The 22,314-nt window shown below is 45.7% G+C and overlaps 2 protein-coding genes across 4 annotated transcripts in view; one reads left to right on the top strand and one right to left on the bottom strand.

The window, feature by feature from the left end:
* LOC141098557 (cytochrome P450 2K1-like) overlaps positions 1–9,951 on the bottom strand; it is a 68,957-nt gene extending 59,006 nt beyond the window's left edge. Inside the window, exon 1 of one of the 3 annotated variants that reach the window (XM_073586447.1) lies at positions 9,811–9,951. The gene's annotated coding sequence lies outside the window, so the exon portion shown is untranslated. Of the gene's footprint in view, positions 1–9,096; positions 9,522–9,609; positions 9,723–9,810 lie in introns of those variants that run through there. The other 2 variants (XM_073586449.1, XM_073586448.1) reach the window with 2 other exon arrangements.
* LOC141098558 (cytochrome P450 2K6-like) overlaps positions 1–22,314 on the top strand; it is a 411,322-nt gene that overhangs the window by 211,563 nt on the left and 177,445 nt on the right. The window lies entirely within an intron of this gene.

The following is a 22,314-nucleotide window of genomic DNA, read 5'->3' as shown; positions in this document are numbered from 1 at the left end:
CTTCAGGGCCTGTTGTGCCCCACCAGCATCATTTCTTCAGAGCCTGTTGCACCCCACCGGCATCGTTTCTTCAGGGCCTGTTGCGCCCCACCAGCATTGTTTCTTCAGGGCCTGTTGTGCCCCACCGGTATCGTCTCTTCAGGGCCTGTCGAGCCCAGTTCCGTCCCGGAACATCAAGGCGTCAAGGCAGCCGCATCAGCGACCCCTACGTGGTCACTCTTGTGATCCTAACACACCCCCTGGAAGGATAAGTTTAATATAGGAGATAAGGACCCGTAGTTTGGTCATACGTGGCCTATAGCCCCGGGGCAAGCCGGGTTAATCGCATTACAATCAGGAAGTGTTGTTAGGATTGTTGAGTCCCTGCGTGGACTAGTTTGTTGTTAACACTTTTGGTTTGCTCAATATAGCCCCAGCAGCTACAGTTTTATAAAAGTTTATTCCACAAACCACACTCGTGTCTCGTCACTGCATCCTGCGAACCTGCTGAACCCTACAGTAGTCTGGTGGCTCTGGCTGACGGGATGATGTGAGATATTAGGGGTATTAGTCTGGTGGCTCTGACGGGATGATGTGGGATATTAGTGGTAGTAGTCCAGCAGCTGTGATGGGATGATGTGGGATATTAGGGGTAGTAGTCTGGTGGCTTTGACGGGATGATGTGGGATATCAAGAGTAGTAGTCCAGTGGCTCTGGCTGATGGGATGATGTGGGATATTATTGGTAGTAGTCCAGTGGCTCTGGCTGATGGGACAATGTGGGATATTAGGGTTAGTAGTGCGGTATCTCCAGCTAATGGGACGATGTGGGATATTATAGTGAATGTGGCTATGCAGAGTGGGCAGGGCTATACTAGATATAATCATTATAATTTGTTATAACTAACCGTAATTAGTTACTATGCCCAGGCAACTCCGGGCTCTTCAGATAGTTATCTAATATTATTAAATGCCTTATGTGCTGAAGAATTAAAATTTCATTTCACTTGAAGTAAGGGGGTATGGATGACACCTGAAAAATATCCCATAGCATTGTCCCCTTCTACCAAACTGTACAGTGGGCAGAATGCAGCCAGGGGGGTAACATTCTCCTGGAATCACCAAACCCAGACTCCTCCATCAGACACCAGATAGAGAAGTGTGATCCGTCTGTCACATCGCCATCGGATACAGGGACTGCTGTTCCTGCTTCGGCCACTAGGAGGCACCAGACTGGCACGTCGCCGTCAGACCCGAGCTCTGCTATTCCGGTCTCGGCCTCTGGGAGGCGCCAGACTGTCATGTCTCGGTCAAACTCGGGGACGGCTGTTCCTGCCTCGGCCACTGGGAGGTGCCGTAGTCTGCCCGTGGGCACTGCTAACAGGGAGGATGCTCCTCCACAGGCATCTGGCGGCCACAGGCTGCGCTTCTCTATCGGTCATGAGAGGGTTAGTGCATCACCATCTGGCCTGGTCCTGGGGGCGGTCCTAATGACATCATCAGACCGTGAACCTGTGAGGGATGATCTAATCCCTCAAATACCTTGGTGATAGTCTTGCAGGCCGCCAGATATAGTCTTGGTTTCCCCAGTGTGCTAGTTTGTTATTGCTATCTTTGATTCTGACCTTTGCCTGGATTTCTGACTCTGCTCTTGCCTGACGATTTTGTACCTCTGCCGCCCTCCTGGTTTACGACTCTGACCTTGGCCTGGTTTTTGACGCTGTGACTGCCTAACGATTTTGTACCTCTGCCGCCCTCCTGGTTTATGACTCTGACCTTGGCCTGGTTTTTGATGTTGCGACTGCCTAACGATTTTGTACCTCTGCCTCCTTCCCGGTTTAGGAGTCTGACCTTGGCCTGGATTTGACTCTGCTACTGTCTGCCGTTTTTGTACCTCTGCTGCCCGCCTGGTTTAGACTTGGATTCCGGACTTTTGGCTTCGTTTTTTAACCCCTTTCTGGCGACCTTCCTGCTCTAGTCCGCTGCTCTTATTCTGACAGCTACCTCCTGGGCTCTGCTGTAAATCCAGATCCCTGTATAGGGGTAAAGGGTATCGGGATTGCTCGGGGTGCTGTCTTACTGCAGCCCAGACTCGCAGACAGACATCACACCATCACTGCACAGAACACGTCTCCTCCAGAGTCCAGTTGTGGCGGCTTTATATCACTTTATCTGATGCTCAGCATTGTGCTTGGTGATATACGGCTGCATGCAGTTGTTTGGTCATGAAACTTGTGGTGGGGGAACACTGTTTGTGCTGATGTTAATACCAGAGAAGTTCTGGACTCTTCAGTTATGGAGTCAGCAGAGCGGTAGTGACTTTTCAGCCCTCTGCTCCTCAGCACCTGGCCCTCCACTGTGTGACTTTATGGAGTCTCTACTTCATGGCTGAATTGCTGTGGTTCCTTCCACTTCTCAAAAATGTCACTCACAGAAGATGGAGGAAGAAATGTCATGAACGGACTTGTTACATCTATGGCTCCCATTAGAGGAATGCCCTGTTATCAGTGAACTCTGCACCATCAGCCATTGTGTTACACTAGTTAGTGAAGGCAGAAAGGCATGGCGAGGGGGGGCAAATGCTATACAACAGGGGAAAGGGGCTGAATATTATACAGTACACTGGTGAAAAGGGGCCAAATGTTATACACTGGGGGAAGAGGGGCTGGATGTTATACACTGGGGGAAGAGGGGCCATATGTTATATGCTGGGGAAGAGGGACCAGATGTTATACACTGGGGAAGAGGGGCTGGATGTTATATGCTGGGGGTGAGGGGCCGGATGTTATACACTGGGGGAAGAGGGACCAGATGTTATACACTGGGGGAAGAGGGGCCAGATGTTATATGCTGGAGGTGAGGGGCCAGATGTTATACACTGGGGGAAGAGGGGCCGGATGTTATACACCAGGGGAGAGGGGCCGGATGTTATCCACTGGGGGAAGAAGGACAAGATGTTATACACTAGGGAAAGAGGGGTCGGATGTTATACGCTGTGGGTTAGGGGCCAGATGTTATACACTATGGGAAGAGGGGCTGGATGTTATACACTGGAGGGAAGAGGAGCCAGATGTTATATACTGGGAGCCATTGGACTGGATGTTATACACCATGGGAGAGTGCCAGATGTTATACTCTAATGGGGAAACAGGCTGGATGTTATACACCGGGGGCCATTGGGCTGGATGTTATACACTGGGGGACAGAGGCAGGATGCTATACAAAGGGGACAAGGGCTGGATGCCATACACCAGCGGAGAGGGGCCGGATGTTATATACCAGGGGCCATTGGGCTGGATGTTATACACCAGGGGAAAGGGGACAACTGTTATACACAGGGGGCCATTGGGCTGGATGTTATACATCAGGGGAGAGGGGCCAGATGCTACACACAGGTGGAGAGGGGCCAGATGTTATACACTAAGGGGGAGAGGGGCCAGATGATATACATCGTGAGTCATTGGGCTGGATGTTATACACCGGGGGGAGAGGGACAGGATGCTATACACTGGGGGAGAGGAGACAGATGTTATACACAGATGGACAGATGGTCAAGCAATTAGTAGATTTGGGTTCCAGTACCATCTCTATGCCGATGACACCCAATTATACACTTCTTCTCCTGATATCACGCCTGTCTTTTTGGAAAACACCAGTGATTGTCTTACTGCTGCCTCTAACATCATGTCCTCCCTCTATCTGAAACTGAACCTGTCAAAAACTGAACTCCTTGTGTTTCCGCCCTCTATTAACCTACCTATGCCCGACATTGCCATTTCCGTGTGTGGTTCCACCATTACTCCCCAGCAACATGCCCACTGTCTTGGGGTCATACTTGATTCAGAGCTTTCATTCACCCCCCACATCTGATCTTTTGCTCGCTCTTGTTATCTGCACCTCAAAAACATTTCTAGAATTCGACCCTTTCTTACTTTCGACTCTGCAAAAACTCTTACTGTTTTATTGTAACTATCTACTAATCGGTCTCCCTCTTAACAAACTCTCCCCTCTCCAATCCGTCCTGAATGCAGCAGCTAGGATCATATTCCTCACCAATCGTTATACCGATGCCTCTACCTTGTGCCAGTCCTTACACTGGCTACCCATCCACTCCAGAATTCAGTATAAACTTATTACCCTCACCCACAAAGCCCTCCATGGCTCAGCATCACCCTACATCTCCTCCCTCGTCTCAGCCTACCACCCTACATTTGCCCTCCGTTCTGCTAATGACCTGAGGTTAAAATCCTCATTAATCAGAACCTCCCACTCCCGTCTCCAGGACTTTTCACGAGCCATGCCAATTCTTTGGAATGCACTACCCAGGCTAGTACGATTAATCCCCAAACCCCCCAGTTTTAAGCGTGCCTTAAAAACTCATTTGTTGAGACTGGCCTATCGCCTCAACGCATTAACATAAATATCCCTGTGTGGCTCATTTCTAAATTTTTTACCATAACCAGGTTCCTCGCATCATGTTCTCACATGCTTTATGCATTTAATAGCCCTCTGTGTCTGTACTGTTACATATTTAGACTGTTAACTGGTTCATGCAGCAACAGGAACACCCGATTCTTACACTAGGGAAGGTCCCAACCATAAAAACAATGAAGGCAATTGTTACCATCCACCTTTCGTGTCTCCCCTTTTCCCTTATAGATTGTAAGCTTGCGAGCAGGTCCCTCATTCCTCTTGGTATCTGTTTTGATCTATGTGTTTATTGCTATGCTATGTTGTAATGTCTATTGTCTGTACAAATCCCCTCTATAATGTAAAGTGCTACGGAATATGTTGGCACTATAGAAATAAAATTATTATTAATTATTAGATGGAGAAGGGCTGGATGTTATACACTGGGGGTGCATAGCTCCCAACCATCCCGGATTTGGAGGGACAGTCCCGTTTTTCCCCCACCCACATGCTGTCCCGCCTGGGACTCTATTTTTCCCACACTGCAGGGAGATAAGACACATGCCCCCTCCATGCACCCTATCTTCGCCCTCCAAGAGACCCACCGCAGTCCCTCACAGTCAGCAATGAAGTCGCTAGGCTGTTCTCTTCTATGCGCACAGGACCTGTGATGAGGTCACAGGAGGGGAGGAGTCAGGGGTCACATGATCAGGAGCCTCGGTGTGTACAGGACTCTGCTGTGCTGGTCATCATGGTGCTGGATGAGGGAAGTTTGTGTGGGGTCAGGAGCGGTTTACAGGGTGGCTGTAGCAGAGCCATGTGTGTACAATGTGCATGGAGCGGAGCCGAGTGTGTGCGAGGTGTACGGAGCAGAGTCGTGTGTGTACAAGGTGTACGGAGCAGAGATGTGTGTGTGTACAAGGTGTACGGAGTGGAGGTGTGTATACAAGGTGTGCAGAGTGGAGCTATGTGTGTATGAGGTGTACGGAGCGGAGCCGTGTGTGTACAAGGTGTACGGAGCAGAGTCGAATGTGTAAGAGGTTACAGAGTGGAGCCATGTGTGTGCGCGAGATGTACGGAGCAGAGCCGTGTGTGTACGAGGCATACAAAGCAGAACCGTGTGTGTATGAGGTGTGCGAAGCCATGCATGTACAAGGTGTATGGTGGGTAGCATTCATACCTCCCAACCGTCCCGGATCCAGCACCACAGTCCCGATTTTGAGTCTGCCCCACTGCCGCGGCCGAGAGGTTATTTTTCCCGCGGACACAGGAGTACACGGCGGAGCCCTGAGGAGCACTTTAAAATTTGCATGCGACGTTCCACCGGTAGTGACGTGCTGGAAGCTGACCGGAAATGAGGTAACTTCGAGAGGAGATAGTGAAGGAAGCATGGAGACACTTAGGGGAATGTTTCAGATACATCACCGTGTCCTCCTCTGATAGCGCGGACAGCAGGATCGCCTTGGACTCGGGGATGTTGGCCATGTGAGCTGATCATGATATGTCCTGCATCAGGAGGCTCAGGTGGGCACTACAATGTGAGCAGGGCTGCTATAGTATCTTTATAGAATCTTTATTTCTTTCTCTCTCTGTTTCTTTCTCTCTCTCTTCTTTCTTTCTTTCCCCTCTTCCTTTCTCTCTGTTCTTTCTTTCGCTCTATTCCTTCTTTCTTTCCCCTCTTTATTTCTCTCTATAATCTGTCTTTCTTTATCTCTCTGTTCTTTATTTCTCTCTCTCAGTTCTTCCTTTCTCTCTCTCTGTTCTTTCTTTCTCTCTCTGCTCTCTTTCTCTCCTGCTCTCTTTCGTTATCTCTCTCTGTTCTTTCTTTCCTCTCTTTCTCTCTCTGTTGTTTCTTTCTTTCTCTCTCTCTGTTGTTTCTCTCTCTCTGTTCTTTCTTTCTCTTTCTTTCTCTCTCTCTATCTTTCTTTTCCCTCTTTCTTTCTCTCTCTGTTCTTTCTTTCTCTCTCTGTTATTTCTTTCTCTCTGTTCTCGTTCTTTCCCCTCTTTCTTTCTCTCTGTTCTTTCTTTCTCTGTGTTTCTCTCTTCCCCCTCTTTCTTTCTCTCTCTGCTTTTTCTTTTCCCTCTTTCTCTTTCTCCTTGTTCTTTCTTTCTCTTTCTTTCCCCTCTTTCTCTCTCTAATTTTTCTTTCTTTCTCACTCTAATCTTTCTTTCTCTCTCTGTTCTTCTTTCTCTCTGTTCTTCTTTCTCTCTCTGTTCTTCCTTTCTCTCTGTTCTTTCTTTCTTTCTCTTTCTTTCTTTCTTTCTTTCTTTCTTTCTCTCTGTTCTCTTTCTTTCCCCTCTTTCTTTCTCTCTCTGTTCTTTATTTCTTTCCCCTCTTTCTTTCTCTCTCCCTCTCTGTTCTTTTTTTCCCCTCTTTTCTTTTTTCTCTCTCTGTTCTTTTTTCTATCCACTCTCTCCTTCTCTCTGTTATTTTTCTTTCGTCTTTCTTTCTTTCTCTCTGTTCTTTCTTTATTTCTCTCTCCATCTCTGTTCTTTCTTTCCCCTTCTTTTTTTCTCTCGCTGATCTTTTTTTCTGTCCACTCTTTCTTTCTCTGTCTGTTCTTTTTTATATCCCCTTTCTTTCTCTCTGTTCTTTCTTTCTTTCTCTCTGCTTCTTTATGTTCTTTCTATCTCTTTCTTTCTCTCTCTTTGTTCTTTCTTTCTTTCTCTGTGTTTCTTTTTTTCCCCCTTTCTCCCTTTCTTACTTTTTTCTCTTTCTCTCTGTTCTTTCTTTCTCTCTGTTCTCTCTCTTTCGCCTCTTTCTTTCTCTCTGTTTCTTTCTTTCCCCTATTTCTTTCTCTCTGTTCTTTCTTTTTTTCTCTCTCCGTCTCTGTTCTTTCTTTCCCATTTCTTTTTTTCTCTCGCTGTTCTTTTTTTTCTGACCACTCTTTCTTTCTCTGTCTGTTCTTTTTTTCTGTACCCCTTTTCTTTCTTTCTGTTTCTTTATGTTCTTTCTTTCTCTCTTTCTTTCTCTCTCTGTTCTTTCTTTCTCTCTGTTCTCTCTCTTTCACCTCTTTCTTTCTTTCCCCTACTTCTTTCTCTGTTATTTCTTTCCCCTCTTTCTTCCTCTTTTTCTTTGTTCTTAGACTCTGTTCTTTCTCTTTCTTTCCCCTCTTTTTCTCTCTAATCTTTTTTTCTCGCTCTAATCTTTTTTTCTCTCAATGTTCTTTCTTTCTCTCTCTGTTTTTCCTTTCTTTCTCTCTGTTCTTTCTTTCTCTGTTCTCTCTCTCTGTTCTTTCTTTCCCATCTTTCTCTCTATATCTCTGTTATTTCTTTCTCTCTCTGTTCTTTCTTTCTCTCTCTGTTCTTTCTTTCCCATCTTTCTTTCACTCTCCCTCTCTGTTCTTTCTTTCTTTCCCCTCTTTCTTTCTTCTCTCTCCCTGTTCTTTTTTCTGTCCCCTTTTTCTTTCTCTCTCTGTTCTTTCCTTCACCTCTTTCTTTCTCTCTCCGTCTCTGTTCGTTCTTTTCCCTCTTTCTTTTTTTCTCTCTCTGTTATTTTTTTCTGCCCCTCTTTCTCTGTACTTTCTTTGTCTCTGTTTCTTTATTTCCCCTTTCTTTCTTTTTTCACTCTCTGTTCTTTGTTTCTTTCCCCTCTTTCTCTTTGTTCTTTCTTTCGCTCTGTTCTTTCTTTCTCTTTTTTTCCCCTCTTTATTTCTCTCTCTAATCTTTTTTTCTCTCTCTGTTCTTCCTTTCTGTTCTTTCTTTCTCTCTGTTTCCTTTCTTTCCCCTCTTTCTTTATTTCTTTATTTCTCTCTGTTCTTTCTCTCTCTCTGTTCTTTCTTTCTTTCTCTTTCTTTCTCTCTGTTCTTTTTTTCTGTCCCCTATTTCTTTTTCTCTCTGTTCTTTCTTTCTTTCTCTGTTTCTTTCTTTCTTTCCTCTTTCTTTCTCTCTGTGCTTTCTGTCTTCCCCCTCTTTCTTTCTTTCTTTCTTTCTTTCTTTCTTTCTCTCACTCTCTGTTCGTTCTTTCCTCTTTTTCTTTTCCTCTCTGTTCTTTCTGTCTTTCTCTGTTTTCTTTTTTCTCTCTCTCTGTTCTTTCTTTTCCTCAGTACCAGTCAATGTGCCCATAATGCCAGCCATTGTGCCCTCAGTACCAGTCAGTGTGATCAGCAGTGCTAAATAGTTGTGGTTGGGGCATGGACATGGGTGTGACTAGTTGTGAAATGGGTGTGGTCGGGGCATGGCCTAAAATTTGCCTCGGCGCACTGCGCGCCCTGCAACCTTTGTCCCTCTTTCCCTTCTTCAAAAGTTGGGCGGTATGGCTATGAGTGAGGGGACAGTTTACATACATTTGGGCCATGGGACTTATAATATTATTTTGTCTATACAGTGTGCATGTATAACATAATTAACCCTCCGTCAGGAACAATATTCGCACTAACTCGTAATGGAACAATGTGCCTGTCAAGCGCAGGCTAGAAAAATGCCTAGAATATCTAATTTTCTCAATTTCAGTGATCTAAAAGTGATCAGAGACCTTCATAGGGATGTAATAAAAGAGACTACACATTATCAGGTGCAAAACAAACCCTTTTACTCAACATAAAAGTAATAACTTTGATATACACAAATTTCAAAACTCCTGAGAAGTACACTTTCATTTGTAAGAAAATCTGCCTTATTTATATGAAATATCCACAAACCTTTCTCTATCTATTCATAAAACAAGCTAAATAAACAATAGTAATGACTAAAAACATTACATACCAACCTTATAAAGTGTGATGTGTTCGGGACCAATGAGCCTGAGAAGCCAGCACAGCTATATCTTCCTTCCTGAAGCTCTGCAGACCAACTGTGGTATCAGGTTTCACACAGCAGCTAGAGCCAGGAGACTATCTAGAGGGAGGGGGTTCCCTGAAAATCTGGTGAGAAGGGAGAAATGAAAGTAGAAGAGCTGCGCCTGTCAGATCCATTGTTCCTGACGGAGGGTTAAAAGGGGGAATGAATTAAGTGATATGTATTTAATATATCAGTACTTTAGGAGGGGAAAAATAATCAAACCTACCCTGCTGTTAATGGTATTAGATCTCCGCTATGCTTGCTTGAACTAAATGGAAAAGCTCGTATTATTTACATGATATAAACCAGGCAGTGGGGGGAATGCAAAATGTAGTGGGGGTGATGCAGCAGCCAGGGGAGGGTACAGAAGGAGAGGCACAGGCAAGGAAGGAGCTCGCAGCGAGCAGTCTCTATAGTGAGATCACGTATATTTCCACAATACCTGCCATTCACCAAGTCCTGGAGGGTGAAACTGAAGCCGCAAAGAAGAAAGAAAACGGTGATATTACAATAAGTAACAGGCTGTATGCTGACTCCAGGCTTCTCTCCACAGGGTTTGGTAGCAGCTATGAAATGTACATATATTATAATATAGTATAGAATTTACTATGCATATTATTAAAATAAAAATGTTGTTCCTTACTTGTTTGGCTGCAGAAAGTGGAGGCAGCACAAGACCTGAATGAGTCTCCGCTCCCTGGCTGCGATCCCTGTGCTTATAATCCTCAGGGTAATATTTAACTCATGTAATGATAACACTTTGACCACAGTCTATGAATGCAGCTCCACCTACACCTGAAAATATGGACTGAAAGTCTCACTTATGTATCGAGATCGCTCTCTACAATAATGTCAGCTCTTATGTGCAGGAACGTCTCTCCTGTAGAGTGTCAACTCTTATGGGCAAGGTCCTCTCTCCTGTAGAGTTTCAGCACTTAGGGGCAGGGTCCTCTTCCCTGTAGAGTGTCAGCTCTTATGGGCAGGGTCCTCTCTTCTGTAGAGTGTCAGATTTTATGAGCAAGGCTCTCTCACGAGTAGAGTGTCAGATTTTATGGGCAGGGTCCTCTCTCCTGTAGAGTGTCAGCTCTTATGGGCAGGGTCCTCTCTTCTGTATTGTCAGATTTTATGGGCAGGGTCCTCTCTTCTGTAGAGTGTCAGCTCTTATAGGCAGGGTCCTCTCTCCTGTAGACTGTCAGCTCTTATGGGCAGGGTCCTCTCTTCTGTAGAGTGTCAGATTTTATGGGCAGGGTCCTCTCTCCTGTTGAGTGTCAGCTCTTATAGGCAGGGTCCTCTCTCCTGTAGAGTGTCAGCTCTTGTGAGCAGGGTCCTCTCTCCTTTGGAGTGTAAGCTCTTATAGGCAGGGTTCTCTCTCCTGTAGAGTGTCAGCTCTTATGGGCAGGGTCCTTTCTTCTGTAGTGTCAGCTCTTATGGGCAGGGTCCTCCCTCCTGTAGAGTGTCAGATTTTATGGGCAGGGCTCTCTCTCCTGTAGAGTGTCAGATTTTATTGGCAGGGTCCTCTCTCCTGTAGAGTGTCAGCTCTTAAGGGCAGAGTCCTCTCTTCTGCAGAGTGTCAGATTTTATGGGCAGGGTCCTCTCCTGTAGAGTGTCAGCTCTTATGAGCAGGGTCCTTTCTTCTGTAGTGTCAGCTCTTATGGGTAGGGTCCTCCCTCCTGTAGAGTGTCAGATTTTATGAGCAGGGCTCTCTCTCCTGTAGAGTGTCAGATTTTATTGGCAGGGTCCTCTCTCCTGTAGAGTGTCAGCTCTTATGGGCAGGGTCCTCTCTTCTGTAGTGTAAGCTCTTATGGGCAGGGTCCTCTCTCCTGTAGAGTGTCAGCTCTTATGGGCAGGGTCCTCTATCCTGTAGAGTGTCAGCTCTTACGAGCAGGGTCCTCTCTCCTGTAGAGTGTAAGCTCTTATAGGCAGGGTCCTCTCTCCTGTAGAGTGTCAGCTCTTATGGGCAGGGTCCTCTCTTCTGTAGTGTAAGCTCTTATGGGCAGGGTCCTCACTCCTGTAGAGTGTCACCTCTTATAGGCAGGGTCCTCTCTCCTGTAGAGTGTCAGCTCTTAAAGGCAGGTTCCTCTCTCCTGTAGAGTGTCAGCTCTTATGGACAGGGTCCTCTCTTCTGTAGTGTCAGCTCTTATGGGCAGGGTCCTCTCTCCTGTAGAGTGTCAGCTCTTATGGGCAGGGTTCTCTCTCCAGTAGAGTGTCAGCTCTTATGGGCAGGGTTCTCTCTCCAGTAGAGTGTCAGCTCTTATGGGCAGGGTCCTCTCTTCTGTAGTGTGTCAGCTCTTATGGGCAGGGTCCTCTCTCCTGTAGAGTGTCAGCTCTTATGGGCAGGGTTCTCTCTCCAGTAGATTGTGAGATCTTATGGGCAGGGTCCTCTCTCCTGTAGAGTGTCAGCTCTTATGGGCAGGGTTCTCTCTCCAGTAGAGTGTCTGCTCTTATGGGCAGGGTCCTCTCTCCTGTAGAGTGTCAGCTCTTATGGGCAGGGTCTTCTCTCCTGTAGAGTGTCTGCTCTTATGGACAGGGTTCTCTCTCCAGTAGAGTGTCTGCTCTTATGGGCAGGGTCCTCTCTCCAGTAGAGTGTCAGCTCTTATGGGCAGGGTCCTCTCTTCTGTAGTGTGTCAGCTCTTATGGGCAGGGTCCTCTCTTCTGTAGTGTAAGCTCTTATGGGCAGGGTCCTCTCTCCTGTAGAGTGTCAGCTCTTATGGGCAGGGTCCTCTCTCCTGTAGAGTGTCAGCTCTTATGGGCAGGGTCTTCTCTCCTGTAGAGTGTCTGCTCTTATGGACAGGGTTCTCTCTCCAGTAGAGTGTCTGCTCTTAATGGCAGGGTCCTCTCTCCAGTAGAGTGTCAGCTCTTATGGGCAGGGTCCTCTCTTCTGTAGTGTGTCAGCTCTTATGGGCAGGGTCCTCTCTCATGTAGAGTGTAAGCTCTTATAGACAGGGTCCTCTCTCCTGTAGAGTGTCAGCTCTTATGGGCAGGGTCCTCTCTTCTGTAGTGTAAGCTCTTATGGGCAGGGTCCTCTCTCCTGTAGAGTGTCAGCTCTTATGGGCAGGGTCCTCTATCCTGTAGAGTGTCAGCTCTTACGAGCAGGGTCCTCTCTCCTGTAGAGTGTAAGCTCTTATAGGCAGGGTCCTCTCTCCTGTAGAGTGTCAGCTCTTATGGGCAGGGTCCTCTCTTCTGTAGTGTAAGCTCTTATGGGCAGGGTCCTCACTCCTGTAGAGTGTCACCTCTTATAGGCAGGGTCCTCTCTCCTGTAGAGTGTCAGCTCTTAAAGGCTGGTTCCTCTCTCCTGTAGAGTGTCAGCTCTTATGGACAGGGTCCTCTCTTCTGTAGTGTCAGCTCTTATGGGCAGGGTCCTCTCTCCTGTAGAGTGTCAGCTCTTATGGGCAGGGTTCTCTCTCCAGTAGAGTGTCAGCTCTTATGGGCAGGGTCCTCTCTTCTGTAGTGTGTCAGCTCTTATGGGCAGGGTCCTCTCTCCTGTAGAGTGTCAGCTCTTATGGGCAGGGTTCTCTCTCCAGTAGATTGTGAGATCTTATGGGCAGGGTCCTCTCTCCTGTAGAGTGTCAGCTCTTATGGGCAGGGTCTTCTCTCCTGTAGAGTGTCTGCTCTTATGGGCAGGGTCCTCTCTCCTGTAGAGTGTCAGCTCTTATCGGCAGGGTCCTCTCTCCTGTAGAGAGTCGGCTGTTATGTGTGAGGTCCTAAAAGAGGAGAATCCTGCAGTGATTATCTTAACACAACAAAAGTAATTGTACCAACCAACGCTGGGCTGCTAAATAGTTTATGAACTACCCCTTTGATATGTATGCCCTTGAACAGTTTGCAACCTACTTTTTTATAGCACTTAAGACTAGAGTTGAGCAAATTTGTCCGGATTCGGTTCCGAATACGATCGGCATCGAATATTTTTGCAATATTCGTCGAACTCAGCCGAACGTCACTAGAGTCAATAGGAGTAGAAATTACCGAATATGTTCAGAACCGATCATAAGACATACATTCAGCCAGAATAGTGTTCGAATATGGCCCGAATATGTCAAAATCAGATTTGGTGGCAAAATCCGAAGAAATTCGCTCATCTTTAATTAAGACACTATAATTGTAAGTGATGTAAGAGATTTGTCATGTTTCTGTTGTAAAACATAGAAATTACTGTTATGCAAGAGAGGAACTAGACAGAAGAGATAAAGAGGAAAACACAGTGACATGAGACTGCAGAATGCAGGGCGTAAGGATCATATGTCATCCTCATAGGGGGAGGGGAACAGAGTGTTTTGCAAAGGGGTGAAACAAGTTTAGTTCATGAAATAAGGTAAAGTGAGATCTCTGTAATCTATCTATTATCTATCTATCTATCATCTATCTATCCATCTATCTTTTATCTATCTGGGTCACCCTCCCAGGGCTGTGGGGTACTCGATACCGGGCCGGTCTCTCAGATGGGAATGTCACAGCAGCGGTGACCTGGTCCTTGGCCCTGGGCGCCCATGTAAAAGGGGTTGAGTTGGGAATAAAGTTTATAAGTTGTTCGTGACGCCACCTGTGGTTTTCGGCAAGGGAGATGTTAAGCCGACGCTGCATGCAGATCCTCTGGGACTGATGGTGTAGTGCAGCTATGATGTTGTAACCCTCCGCAGGCAGGGCTGTAGTCCCAGGGCAGTGTAGATAAAGGGTTGGGAAGAAGGTGTAGTGTTTGGCACAGGGATATAGCAGTGCAGAGGATGTTGCAGGAAGGAGGCAAGGACACAACAGGGTGCAGTTTCTTTACCTTTACTTGGCAAATGCAGTCCAGGTTCCTGGTTACAGATGGCACAGGAGCAGGCTAGCCTGGAAGCAGCTCAGGGATCTCTCTATCAGATGGGTTGTGTAGTCTCCTTCCTAGCGCTGGCTTGAGGTACATGCAGTACAGTGTTACACTGAAGTTCCTCCTTCTTATCTTCTCTTAGAACTACCTCGTATGGCAGACAGCTGTAGCCCTCTATCTCTCTTGGCTCACCCGTCCCTGTTGTGCCTCCGAGTCTTAGTTGGGAATAGAGCATTTACAGCTTCCTACTCCTCTGGTTTCTGTTGCAGGACCTTCAGTATCCATACAACCGTGGAGACCAGGCTCCAGATCATGCGCTCTCTCTAGGAGGGAGCTCTCTATCCTCAGCTCAAACTCCATCTTCTCTCCACCCATCTACACACGTTGCCCTCCTCACAATAACTGACTATTTCCCTTCCTGGCCCTCAGAGCGCGCTCCTCCCCCAATCCTGGTTCTGAGCTCCCTCTGCTGGCCTGGAGTGGGAACGTGTTGCATGTAAATGATTAACTGCTAGAGAGACCCTTCATTGCTTTCAAGCATGACATCACCCTCCCTGGAGGAAGGCAATGCTACTGTGGCGACCATACTCCTGGGGGCGCCACATATCTATCTATCTATCTATCTATCTATCTATCTATCTATCATCTATCTATCTCTCTATTATCTATCATTTTTACAGTATTTTATGTCATTTCATGTTTAGAGATGAGCAAGCAGATGTGCTCGAGTTGCCCAACAGATTGGTTTTGCTCCAAATAAGATTTGTTCCAAATTAAAATTGCTCTTTCTGCTGGTTCTACAATCTGATGTCTTTCCAGACTCCATACCATAATAAATATGCAAATAACGTCTGTGAAGCCTCATTTAAGAGTCTCAAACACAGGACTATCCAGATCTTCCTCCAGGGAAGGACCCAGCCAAGGAGTGGCTCCTTTTGGAAACCACCATTACCACCATATTAAGTGGCCCTTTAAGTCAGGTTTCCACCCACAGACAGCTGTTTCAGGGTGTTGCCCCTCATCAGTGTGGAGTAGGATTCTGGCTAGGTGGGAGCAATGCCTAGTAGACCAACATCACAAAACAATCACTGACCTCAGGGAGACCAGTCAAAGAAAACACTGCGAGAGCCGTCAAAAGCGCTCATTCAGTGAAATCCTAGGTGCATTGCTTCCTGGGAATTACGAATATGCAAATAAAGTCCAAATTAAAATTGCTCTTTCTGCTGGTTTTACAATCTGATGTCTTTCCAGACTCCATACCATAATAAATATGCAAATAAAGTCTGTGGAGCCTCATTTAAGAGTCTCAAACACGGGACTAGCCAGATCTTCCTCCAGGGAAGGACCCAGCCAAGGAGTGGCTCCTTTCGGAAACCACCATTACCACCATATTAAGTGGCCCTTTAAGTCAATATCCAGCTCTATAAATGTATGGGAAGAAAGAGCCTGGAGGAACCTAGAGGGGGACTGAGCAGAACACTGCCATGACAAGATCGATCGGGGGCTGTTCTAGTACAGGGTGGAGCAATCTTTTAATATTTTTTAACTTCTTCCCAGCCCTCAAAATCATCTAACCTGATTGCTATCTTGGTGGATTAAGGCGCAGTCAGACGGACGTATAAATTTAACCTTGATCGGAGCTCAACGCTCAGACTGGCCGGCGGCTTTCTCAACCCAAACGTGACAGGTTCATGTTTTTCTATTCAGCTGTCACTTTCGAGTGGATATGGCCGCTGGGCAGTCCGTGCATGGTGTCCGATTTACATGGCCATCTGGCTGGTATTTTAATGAATAACAAAGCCTAGAACCCAATTCACCTCGTCTGTATTCGTGACTGTGACTCAGTGACACCAAGCTATTTACAGCAGGGGGTGAGCTGGAACCAGTCCAGTCAACTTCTCTGTGGGCGGGAAGCCAGATAATACTGAGAGGTGAGGCGAGTTTTCTTCTTTCAGTAAATATTGGTGTCTCCTACTGTACATACAGGAACATTCTATTTCTGCTTGTGGATTACAGAATATCTTGATCCTTGATAAAAAACAAATTTAATCTGCATTGTGGGACCTGGGTGCCAAGAGTCCACCAGTGACTTTGATTTTGGGTCGTATTCTAAAGCTTCCTGCTAAGTTATGTGACCTTTAATCGTAACTTCTCCATATATACAACCATGGAGAGGTGGCTGTCCTTGATGGAACCATCTCGGCTGTCAGCAGATGCCACGGCAGCTGTACGCACTCAATGTGCAGAGCCAAAACAGCGCAGCCCCATACACTGTGTAGTGGCTGATCTCAGATACAGTCACCTCAATAAAAACTGAGCTACAGTAAACATGAACGGCCACTAGGTGGTGTACAGAAGCCTGCTCTTTCAACTCCATATGTTGGGTAAATGTTGCGAGCAAAGGACCCTGTAACAGCAGATGGGGGTGTCGGATGTTGGAACCCCCAAAAATCTATTTTTGATCAAGGATAAATCTTTTGAGAAACAGAAAGAAGCTGCAAGATGGTTGGTGGGAAAGGGGCTCCAGTGGAAAAGTTGAAAAATTAGGTCCCAGAAACGAAAGATACAATGTGGTCTTCCGCTAATGCTTTACATAATATTAGACAACATATGTAATAACATTATTAACAGTATCCACATATAATCATAAATGGCGCTTCCCATATATATCAGACAACCAACTTAGACTAAATCTAGAAGACTGAGTACTGAAGAGATCTATTATTTATTTATTTTTTTTTGTTGAAATAAAATATTTAAAAAAGCAAAATGTCCAACAAGGGATGCTAGTGTGACCAAACTGGTATATGCAATCAAAATGCTAGAGCATATACGAATGGATATACTCCCTCCACCGCCCACCACTGCCCCCTGAAACCTCCCTAATCTCTGCCGAGGACTTTGCCACACACTTCAAAAATAAGATTAACTAAGCAAGGCAAGTCTTCATCATTCAACCACCACAACCCCTTTGTATACCAGACCAATGCCCAAACCCCATAACCTCACTCTCCAACATTACTGAAGGAGAGCTTAATTGTCTCTTTTCCAAATCGCACTTCACAATCTGTGCACTCGACCCCATCCCATCCTACCTCCTCCCCAACCTCACCACCACACTTATCCCATCCCTAACCCACCTCTTCAACCTATCACTAACGTCCGGTACCTTCCCTTCTGCTTTCAAACATGCCACAATCACTCCTATCCTTAAAAAGCCAACCCTCGACCCAACTGCTATGTCCAGCTATTGCCCAATATCGTTGCTCCCATTCACTTCCAAACTCCTGGAGCTGCACGTCCATGCTGAACTTTCCTCCCACCTATCAACTAACTTGCTCTTTGACAATCTACAATCTGGTTTTCGCCCCCATCACTCCACTGAGACAGCCCTGACCAATATCACTAACGACCTACTTACAGTCAAATCAAATGGACAATACTCTATATTCCTGCTTGTAGACCTGTCCTCTGCATTCGACACAGTTGACCACTGCCTCCTACTACAGATCCTCTCCTCCTTCAGCATCAAAGACCTCACCCTATCCTGGATCTCCTCATACCTTTCCAACCGCACATTCAGCATCTCACACTCCCACACCACCTCCTCATCCCACCCTCTCTCTGTTGGAGTCCCCCAAGGCTCTGTTTTAGGTCGCCTACTCTTCTCAATCTATACACTTTATCTGGGGCAACTCATAAAGTCCCACGGATTCCAGTACCACCTTTATGCTGATGACACTCAGATCTACCTCTCTGGCCCAGACGTCACCTCTCTGATGTCCAGAATCCCAGAGTGTCTATCAGCCATATCCTCCTTCTTCTCCTCTCGCTTCCTCAAGCTCAATGTGGACAAATCTGAAATCATCATCTTTCCTCCATCTCACAGATCTTCCTTACTCGACTTAGCGATAACAATTAATGACATCACGCTTTCCCCAGTACCGGAAGTCCGCTACCTCGGAGTAACCTTTGACTCTGCCCTGTCCTTCAAACCGTACATCCAAGCTCTTTCTACCTCCTGTCGCTTCCAGCTCAAAAATTTTTCTAGAATCCGTCCTTTCCTCAACCCTCAATCTACTAAAATGCTTTTGCATGCCCTCATCATCTCCCGCCTTGACTACTGCAACATCCTTTTCTGTGGTCTCCCTGCTAACACCCTCTCACCTCTCCAGTCCATCCTTAACTCTGCTGCCCAACAAATTCATCTCTCTCCTCGCTACTCCTCCGCTTCTCCCCTCTGCAAATCTCTTCACTGGCTCCCATTCCCTCAGCGTATCCAGTTCAAACTACTAATCCTGCCCTACAAGGCCATCTATAACCTGTCTCCCCTATATATCTCTGAACTAATCTCCCGATATCTTCCCTCACATAATCTCCGGTCCTCCGAAGACCTCCTTCTCTCCTCCACACTTATTCGCTCCTCACCCAACCGCCTCCAAGACTTCTCCGGAATTGCCCCTATCCTCTGGAATTATTTGCCCCAACAAGTCTGACTATCAACCACATTTGGATTCTTCAGATGGAACCTGAAAACCCACTTCTTCAAGAAAGCCTACCACCTGCAATGACCCTGCTACCTCCTTCTCTTTCACCACTACCGGAGATATCACCTCATCCAACACCGGAACTGCTGCAACCCACCAACCTACTGTTTCCTTCCCCACCATCCTGTAGCATGTAAGCCTGAAAGGGCAGGGTCCCCTCCCCTCTGTATCAGTCTGATTGTTAGTTTGTTTACTGTAAGTGATATCTGTAATTTGTATGTAACCCCTTCTCATGTACAGCACCATGGAATCAATGGTGCTTATACATAAATAATAATAAATAAATACTCCCGAAGCGTGTTTTGCCACGAGCTTCTTCTGGGGGCATGTCAGGATGAGGGGCGGTCGTGTATTTAAATAAAGCGCCCACCAATCATTGATGTCCTGAGTTGGAGCTGCTCATGAAATATGTGGCACATGTCACGATCACCTGCCTCCTGGTGACGCTCCCTGACCCATAATCATGGAACTCAAGGGGTGAGGCGATGCAAGTGGTGACCATCTGTACTCCAGTGTAAGGGTTAGGGTTATGTTTACAGTCTTCCCCCTCTGTAAAGTATGATACCATCACAGTGATCCCACCACTGTAAGATGCCCCCAACAATCCCCCACATGTAGTATTATGGCCTGACACAGTCCTCCCACGCTGAAACCACGCACATGAGAGTATCGCCCCTAAATTGCCCTCCATACAGTATTATAGCCCTCCATACAGTAAAATTGGCCTCCTCATCCCTCCACATAGTATAAATAGCCCTCACACAACCCTCCTCACTGTATAATGACCCCCACATGTATGGTCTACTGCTATTAGTGGTACACCACTGCTGTGGATAGATAAAAATAAGAGTCAAGCAAATACAGGAAAATTTCATTGTTGTGTTTTTTTTTTTAATTTGGATATTCAATTCACATTGAATAAATATATTGTGAATTGTAACAGCTGGAGGGTATTTAAAACAACAAAAAAAGCACCTGTACTCACCTCTCATCAACCCCTCCCATACCTCCCTCTGTTTATCCTCCTATTGGCTCTTCTGTTTTCTACCTTCTATTTTCGTTCCAGATCTCCAGCCTCTTCCACTTTTGTCTTCTGTTCACTGGAGCCCACAACGTTGCGATCGGGTGGCATACATGTCATTGACGTTAATGACGTTGGTTGTGCCACATGCAATCACATGGGGCACGACACAGTTCATCTAAGTGTAATGCGTTATGTCACCTAATGAAAACCTAGATGGACATGACTAGTGGCCTGGAATATAAATAGAAGATAGAATACAGAAGAGCTTTTCAGATCACCGGCAGCAGCATCGGGACATGTATAGGGAGGGCTGAAGAAAATGTATATACGTCTTATTTTTGCCAAAAAAAAATGTAAATTGCAGTTTTAGCATTAATGGAGTTCAGCACAGCAGTCCTTATGTTCCCCTGCTCAACATAGGTTTCATAGACGGTTCTTTGACCAATCCCCCTAGATGAAGCACGCTGTGCGAAACGCGCATTGGCTGGGGTGGATATCTGGACTCCATTGTTGCAGTTCACTGGTCCTGTTTTATTCTTGCTATGCTACTCATTACACTTTTGTCTGGATCCCTTATGGAACTTCCATATAGCAATTTTTTTTATGGATAAAATGCAGTTCTTTAACATAGGGAAGTGTAAGGTCACATTCACACGTTGAGTATTTGAGTTTTTTACATCAGTATCTGTAGGCCAAAACCAGGAGTGGGTGATAAATCCAGAAGTGGTGACGTGTTTCCATGAGGCCAGGGTCACACTTGCGAGAAATTCGCATGAGTCTTTTGTCTCAATACCCGGGACTGCCACCGGCACTCAGGTCCAGAGTGTACGGCTCCATGTATTTCTATAAAGCTGAGCTCTCCGGTCCCGAGTGCCGGCGGCAGTGCCGGGTATTGAGACGCGAGACTTGTGCAAGTTTCTCACAAGTGTGACCCCGGCCTTAGACTTTTCCTCTGATTGTTCCACTCCTGATTTTTGCTTACAATTACTGATGTAAAATGCGGACCAGATACTGATCGTGTGACCAATTTCTTAATGGTTTTGGAAATATTTAATAGCTGCTGCTGAGAAAAATCAACAGATTGCACATGAATGACAAGCGAGAAAAAAATCATCCAAGTTTTTTTTGAATAAAAATCTGATGACTTTTTATACCTTCGCACGAACCTACCCTTAGAGCTCGTGCAGATGACCGTATTTATCTCTTCTGAGAAAATTGGGCCGATTATTCTAATTACACGATGATCAGTGTCTGATCAGAGTGTGATCCGTTTTTCTTGGATGACGAGAAGATAGAGAAAAAAAAAATCTCCATGTTCTCCATTCGGTCAGTCTGTGGAAATCGGACAGTACTCAGATAGTTTCCACAGACTCATTGACTTGCTTGGCCGAGTGCAATCCAGGTGTCAAATATAAATTGTGCATGCTGCAGATTTGGTCCAAGGAATAAATTGGGCATGTGCACAGTCCCATATAGCGACATTGGTCCAAGTTCGATCCGATGCTTTGCAGTCGGACTGAAAATACGGTCATCAGCACCTGCCCTTAACGTCAGTGAATTATAATGTCCAACTCTTTTCATGTGTGTCGATTTCTCTATTAAGTCTTTTTTTAATTTTGTCTTTTTAAAATGTATTTTTTAATACTTTTTCTGAATTATTCTCTATTATTTCTGGCCACATTCACGCTCTTTGAGGCCAACATTTTATTGGATAAAATGAGGGCGTAGAGATGAGAGAATTTGTTCGGATTTTGACCTATTCGGGCCATATTCGACCAATATTTGTGCCGAATGCAAGTCTTATGATCGGTTCCGAACATATTCGGTAATTTCTACTCCCATTGACACTAACGATTTTCAGCTGTGTTTGACGAATATTGCAAAAACAAAATTTGAATCCGAACTCGGAGCTGAATCAGAACAAATTTGCTCCTCTCTATTAGGGAGTCACAAAAAACTTGATTTAAAGCAAATCTGATTTTTTTTTCTGTATAATACAAGGCAAATATGACTCATCTCAGTCTGATTTGCTCATCGCTAATGGACGCTTCTCCTTTGCAGTGAATGGCCTTCACACTTTATTACTCGGGTAACGTGTAACACTCTGAAATATTCCTGCTAGGAGTCTTGAGGACTGGAGTTGAGAAACACTGTGCTAGGTGGTGGCTTCTGTTCATTTGGGAATGTTAAGGGTTAAATACAGGGTGGAGAAGAACGTCCCCAGGTTAAATATAAACCTTAGTGACTGTTGTATGCCGCAGTATTCTATTCTCCTCACACGGAGAGAAGTGAAAAGACCGGATCGTAGCATTGTGTCCTTTGTCCTGTCCAAGAGAATCAACCTCAAGTAAGAACAAAAGTCTTAAATTTTTCATGAAAATTGATGTTATTGCACCAAAGAATTGTGGGGTCAGAGATTGTAATCGCATCATAGTTCTGGTGACGGAGTAAGGCCAATACCCCTCTGCTACATCAGAAGATGATATTCTGCATTGCCCCCCAGAACTCTGCAGAGTTGGACTTGAGCAGGAAAAATAGTAAAGTCCATGGGGTCCAGCAACAGATATTCCTCTGTTTTGTTTTCTTTAGCTGGTTGAGTCTTTAAATCTTGGGTGATATGTCTTAGTACACGGCAATGCATAAAGAAGTGCAAAGGTCCTTGCCCCCGGAGGGGTGACAATCAATTTTTTGTGTCTCATTTTTCAATCTTTGCCAAATTTGCATAAAGCTGTTTTAGACCAAAATGCGTTTTTTTTCTAGATGGAAAGAAAA

Source organism: Dendrobates tinctorius, unplaced genomic scaffold (genome assembly GCF_039654945.1).
Source record: "Dendrobates tinctorius isolate UK_male_01 unplaced genomic scaffold, ASM3965494v1 ptg000093l, whole genome shotgun sequence".
Classification (NCBI taxonomy): domain Eukaryota; kingdom Metazoa; phylum Chordata; class Amphibia; order Anura; family Dendrobatidae; genus Dendrobates; species Dendrobates tinctorius.
This window is presented reverse-complemented; position numbering and strand designations above follow the sequence as displayed.